The sequence below is a fragment of the Chelonia mydas genome, chromosome 2 (genome assembly GCF_015237465.2).
Source record: "Chelonia mydas isolate rCheMyd1 chromosome 2, rCheMyd1.pri.v2, whole genome shotgun sequence".
NCBI lineage: Eukaryota > Metazoa > Chordata > Testudines > Cheloniidae > Chelonia > Chelonia mydas.
Genome location: NC_057850.1, coordinates 250,860,517 through 250,866,909, shown reverse-complemented (window position 1 = coordinate 250,866,909; position 6,393 = coordinate 250,860,517). Strand labels below are relative to the sequence as shown.

General features: G+C 53.2%; 1 long non-coding RNA gene across 1 annotated transcript; it reads left to right on the top strand.

Annotated features, from left to right (window-relative positions):
- Positions 1–1,991: 1,991 nt before the first annotated feature.
- Positions 1,992–3,884, top strand: LOC122464786. Its single transcript, XR_006289150.1, has 2 exons — positions 1,992–3,184; positions 3,535–3,884. It is a non-coding gene; the product is annotated as an uncharacterized LOC122464786 (long non-coding RNA).
- Positions 3,885–6,393: the final 2,509 nt, after the last annotated feature.

The window sequence follows — 6,393 nt, the reverse complement described above, 5'->3', positions numbered from 1 at the left end:
CAGGAGGAGGCTCCGGGCTGGAGTTAATGGGTTCAGATTGCGGGCGGGGGCTCCAGGCTGGGGCAGAGGGGTGGGGGTGGGGTGGGGTGAGGGCTCCAGCGGGGGGTGCAGACTCTGGGGTGGGGCTGGGGATGAGGAGTTTGGGGTGTAGGAGGGTGCTCCGGCCTGGGACCGAGGGGGTTGGAGGGTGGGAGAGGGATCAGGGCTGGGGCAGGGGGTTGGGGTGCAGGATGGGGGCCGGGGGGGCAGACTTCCGGTGGCGCTTACCTCAAGCAGCTCCCAGAAACAGCAGCAGGGGTGGATTTAGAGTTAGTGGGGCCCTGTGCACAACTTCATTTTTGGGGGGCCCCCCTCTCAGGACCCAGCCAAGAAAAAGAACACTCTCTCTGATCTCCTCCCCTCCCCCCGCACCCTTTTTTCATTCTTTTTTTCCTTCAGCCTCCTCCTGTATTATAAGTAATGGGAAGTAAATGAAAATAAAGTGAGGTACCTTGATTGGGGCAGGGGGTTGGGGTGCGGGGGGGGTGCAGGGGGCAGGTTCTGGGAGGAAGTTTGGTGCTGGGTGTGGACTCTGGGCTAGGGTCGGGGTTGGGGTGCAGGGGGGATGCGGGGAGCAAGCTCTGGGAGGATGTTTGGGTGCAGGGTGCAGGCTCTGTGCTGGGGCATGGGGTTGGGGTGTGGGAGGGGGTAGGGGGGTGGCACTTACCTTGGGTGGCGTGGCTCCCAAAGCGACCGGCACACACACACCCCTCCAGCAGCAGCTCCTAGGTGTGGGGGGGCAAGGGGTCTCCGCACGCCGCTGCCCCCAGGTGCCACCCCCGCAGCTCCCATTGGCCACAGTTCCCGGCCAATGGGAGCTGCAGAGTCAGCGCTCGGGGCGGAGGCAGCTCGCAGAGACACACACCCCCTGAGGGGTCGCAGGGACATGCCGGCCACTTCCGGTAGTGAAGTGGCATGGAAGGAGGGAGGCAGAGTGGGCAGGGAGTCACCTTAGCCCTGCTGCTGGCACGTCTCTGCGCGCCCCTTGGGGGAAGGGAGGCAGCGGGTCTCCGTGTGCTGCCTGGGGTGGGGGCAGCGTGCAGAGCCACATCCCCTCCCCACTACTAAGGGCGCACAGAGACGTGCCAGCAGCTGGCCGCATCCGGGAGCAGCGTGGGGCCACTGGCCACGGCATGCTGGCAGCCTGCCTGAGCCCTGCTGCGCGGCCGGCCAGGACTCAGGGGCAGGTTGTCCTGCATTTTGGGGGCCCCCCTGTTGTTGGGGGCCCTGTGCCACTGCACAGTTGGTTTCATGGTAAATCCGCTCCTGAGCAGCAGCATGTCCCCCCTCCAGCTCCTACACGGAGGCACGGCCAGGCGGCTCTGTGTGCTGCCCTGTCCACAGGTACCTCCCCCCGCAGCTCCCATTGGCCACCCTCTTTTTGCCTGAAATCGGTATCCAGCACAGTGGGAGGACAGAGTGTCCCCCGCTCCCAGGTAACATGGGATGGAAGGGGATGGGGAGAATGTGCGGCCCCGGGCTGGGGGCAGGGAGGAGTCACGTGTCCCCCCTTTTAGCTGATGCCCCCCTTTTGTGTCCCTCCCACGAGTCACCCACGGGCAGGGCGTGAAAAATCCACACACCCGAGCGACAGTTAAACCAACCTCACCCCCGGTGCAGACAGCACTAGGTCGATGGGAGAATTCTCGGGCAGGCAAATTAACTCGGGGAGCGATCGGGGAACCCTTCCTGCCAGCGTAGGTCGCATCTTCACTGACGCGCGGCAGCATTTTAAGTTGTAGACCCGCCCTTACGTTGCTGCCACCCCCACGATAGCAGTTGAAAGTTGGTTTATAGGGGCTTAGCTGGGGTGGGTAAAGCTGCACATTGGGTGCTGGGCAGGGGCTCCAGAACAGTGGGGGCCGGCAGGCCACGGCCCCATCACTTTTAAAAGAACCAGGGCGGGGCAAGGAGTGGTGTGAGGGCGGGGGCTCGGGCCGGGGAAGGGGAAGCGCGAGGGCCTGGGGAGAAAGTCAATTAAGTCGGCGTAGCGGGGCAGTTACATCAGCGGGAGTGACATTTTAGTGTAGACACTTCCATAGTGAGGTCAACGTATCTGCCTTGCATCCACCTAACTCTGTGGTGTAGACCCGGCCTCAGGCTCACGGGGCTCGGGCTCCAAAACTGCAGTGTGAACGCTGAGGCTCGGGCTGGAGCCTGGACTCTGATACCCCGCAAGGAGGGAAGGTCCCGGAGCGCGAACATCTACCCTGCAATTTTATAGCCCCACAGCTGAGTCAAATGACCTGGGCCAGTTGCGGTCTTTTACTGCAGTGCAGACATACCCTTAGGCAAATCCGGCCCTTATTTAGGTGCCCAACGGGGAGCTGAGCTCTTCTGAAAACTCAGCCTCCCTGGTGGGAGTTGGACACTCGCAAATCTGGTCTGGAATCAGAAAGCCTAGTCTAGCAGCCCTAGACAGCCTCTTTTTCAGGACGCGGGTACAGACTAACAGCCCAGCTCGTTTAGGAGTCCCTCTCTAGCAGTGGTCAATGCCGGATGCTTCAGGAGAAACTACACACTCCCCAGAGGCACACTTAGCTTTCCCAGGCTGGCCCATGGCTGCAGCTCTGAGATCATTGTACAATCACAATCCTTTTGAGTCAGGTGATTGATTATGGCTCCTAAACCTCCCTACACGTACTGAAAAATGGGGATTACATCCAATTGCAGATAACTCACTCCCTTAGAGCCAGAGGCCAGGGGGATAAGCACGGCCTAGATAGCTAGTTAGAAAGCCGGTACTGGGTTTCCCAGCTGACATGATTTCCCTTTTCCTAGCTTTAGCCAGATTAAAAAGGAGCGAATGAACAATATTTCCCCATGCACTCGAAGGGGAGATAGCAGCAGATTAAAGCAGACAACAGCGCGTTACATGATCAGCTGGGACATGAACATGGAAAGGAGTGTGGCAGAAGGATGAATTAGAAGCATGTTCTGTAGCCCTTGCCTGCAGATATTTAAGCATTGTTATCTCCTTTGAAAGGTGAATTGCAGGTCACAGCAAAGCTACGAGTCCAAAGGGATTAAGCCAAATTTCCAAAGTACATCTGTCCGGTTTACCCCAGTTCTTAACGATCCCTTGTGCAGCACCACCTGTTTCCGCAGGAAAACGAACCCTTGCACTACACAGACCAGGTCACGGGTTTGCTAAATTCTTTCCCTTCATTCGGGTACTCGCCGAAGGTCGGGGGCATTTTACACCTTCCTGCCATGTTCATTTCACAAGGCCCGTCCTGATCCTGCACCTGCTGAAACCATCACAAACACTCCCGTTGATTTCCATAGCAGATGGTTTGGACCGTTAGCACACAACACGTGGGGCCAGGTCTAGCAAGGTAATGGACACTTCCCGGGAGGCACAGAACACCCTCAGTTCCCACTTAAGTCAATGGGAGTGGAGGGAGGGAGCTCAGCTCAGGGCAGGATCCGGCCTTTTAAGAAAAAAATCCACATTGGTACCTTTTTTCTTGCTCTCTCTGTCCTCACTGCTAGATGTTGCCTGTCACCTACTGTGGTGATGGATCTGAGCTCCATGGGGCCCATGTTCCACTGCTCGGGGAGGGATCCCATTCGAGACACAGATCGCGCTGATTCCAGACACAGGGCTTGTGTTCAGCCGCCGACAGGCGGAGGGCTGGAGCCAGTTCTCAGTGGAGCCTTTCCACTGACACCATGGAGTTATTCCAGATTGACACCAGCACCACGAAGAGCAGAATCAGCCCTGGCGTGTTTCGCCGTCAGCCCCGCGCACTGTCAACCTCGTTCTTCCCCCAGTGCTCAACGAGAGGCTCGGCTGGTGTTGAAACTTTATTAATTAAAGAAGCCCCATACTAAAAACCCAACTGCCTGCTTGTGACTCAGATCTGTCTCTGTGCTATCAGGGAATCCCCTGGGCTGGGCTCCACGGTGGGGGGATGGAGGGAGGGGAAACAACCCTCAGATCGGACATCTCAGTGGTTTTACATCACACCCAGGAACCTGACTCTTTAGAAATGATAATATACTTAACATTTCTACCGCAAGCCCTGTGTACTTGTTGGAGACAAGTTGGCAGTCAGGCCTAGTGGTCAGAGCCAGCATAAGGAGCCGGGGTGAGGCATAGAAGCAGGAATCTGGAAAAAAAGGCAGGAGGGCAGAAACCAGGACCCAACCAGGACTCAGGAGTCAGACAAGAAGACAGGGTCCAATGTGGCTGCTAACCAGGGAATTCACCAGGTTTCTCAGATAACTTCCTGTGCTTCCTTCTGGCTTAAATAGTGAGTCTGAGCCAATTGGGAGCTTTGTGGGGAGATGCCTATGGTGAGCTAGGGTGTGCCAGCCCCCCACTCCTTGCTGGTACTAGCACACTGCTGGCTGAAGCCTGCCTGCAGGCCTGGGTTCAAGCCCCCTGCTCCCTCACACTACTCCATGGAAGCTGAACCAGATTCCTGTGTTAAGGGCCCTCAATTTGAGACTGCTCTGGAAATGCTACAGCAGCTTAGTTGAAAGTTATTCATGAATTAAATGCTATTCAGAACACTGCTGATCTTGAACTAATGGGTAGGGGGTGCTAGGAGCAGGGAGCCAGCCGCATAGTGAAAAGAAAGGGATTTAAAATGATGATTTATTTATCAAAGGATTTCTATCCTCCAATAATGACAGGTTTCAGAGTAGCAGCCGTGTTAGTCTGTATCCGCAAAAAGAACAGGAGGACTTGTGGCACCTTAGAGACTAACGAATGTATTTGAGCGTAAGCTTTCCTGAGCTAAACCTCCAATAATGCAACCTCAGCAGGGCTTGCTAATTTCTTATTCACAGCGCCCTCTTGTGGTGAGATGGCGAAGCACAGTGTAAACGCCCCCTAGTTCAAAATTAAAGGCTTGGGGCCAGATTAATTGGTACCATATGGCTGCTTTGGGCTTCTCCAGTGACTCAAAACAGCTGTGAATCCGGCTCAAAGCTAGCAGTTTAAGCCTGGATCCTGGCTGCTTTGCATTCCTAGAACTGCACAAAGCAGCTGGAGCATTCTAATGAAGTCAGACTAAATACACCTCTTAGGTCATGATCCAGCTTTTTTTCTTTAACTCTCTTAATAAATAGTTAAGGCCCTGACTTTGTGTGAGTCGCTTTGATTTTACAGGCATAGATGTAAATCAAGGGAAGAATATGCATGATTAGCTACTTTTCTCTTAATGTGTCTAAAATAATGAAGTCTACAGAGACGATCATTCTTCATTGCAGAGATTCTTAAGGTACTGGGATGTCTTGCAGGACACAGGGAGGGACTATGCAACCTTTACGTTTGCACAGAGCAGCTATTCCCTTATCTTCAATACTGTACATTCCAGCCTATTGCCCTGCAGCAGTCTAGCATCTCATCTCTGGCAATAATGTTGCTTAGCTATCCCAAGTGTCAGTAATGCTCTGGACAGGGATAGCTTTGCTAGGGTCCCACGCAACTAGCACACTTGTGTAGCTGAATCCAGTTTTTTGAAGCAACACCCGATAAACCAATTCAAATGTAACCCTTATTTAGAGCCCATGTCACTTGCCCTTTCAAACTAATTTGGAGAAGTTGAGAAACAAACGGCAGCCTAATTAGTTCTGCAGGCATGGATTCCCATTGGTGGCTCCAAATTTGTAGTGATGTTTACCTCCAAGGAATTTGTAATGACATGTTTACTTGCTGTATATTATTCCACCACTAGATATCACTGTATAACGTATAGCATTGCAGACTGTATGGTTGCTGGCAAACAAGAAAAACCAAGCTGGAACTTGAGCTGTGTGGAAAGATGTTTGTGTCGGTCTATATAGTTGTAGCTGTTTTCTATGAGAAATCCTTCTTGTGTAAGAAAGACTGTGGCTCCCTTCATCATGCTGGTATTATGGACTATGGGTTAAAATTTGGATATTAGGGTGACCAGACAGCAAGTGTGAAAAATCTGGACAGGGAGTGGGGGGGTAATAGGAGCCTATATAAGAAAAAGACCCAAAAATTGGGACTGTCCCTATAAAATCAGGACATCTGGTCACCCTATTGGACATTGACTTAACTGGGAGCAGGATTTGACCCACAGTATCCCTATGTCTGGAGAATCTAATTAGTTCTGGACATGCATTTTCTTACCTGCACCTCTTCAGAATAAAGGATGCATGAGATACACCAGCTCTAACCAGGACTACCAGCAGTGTCTTGGACACCACCACTCACTCCGGTGTTGTGCGGCTCTTTCTGCACATTTAGAGACAGGACAAAGTGAGTAGAAAAACCAGGCATCCCTGGGCTGGAAGCAAGTAGATGGCGGGGGAAGGGGGCGGAGGACGAAAGAACACAAGAACCTACAAAGTCCTTTTAAATGAAAATAAAAC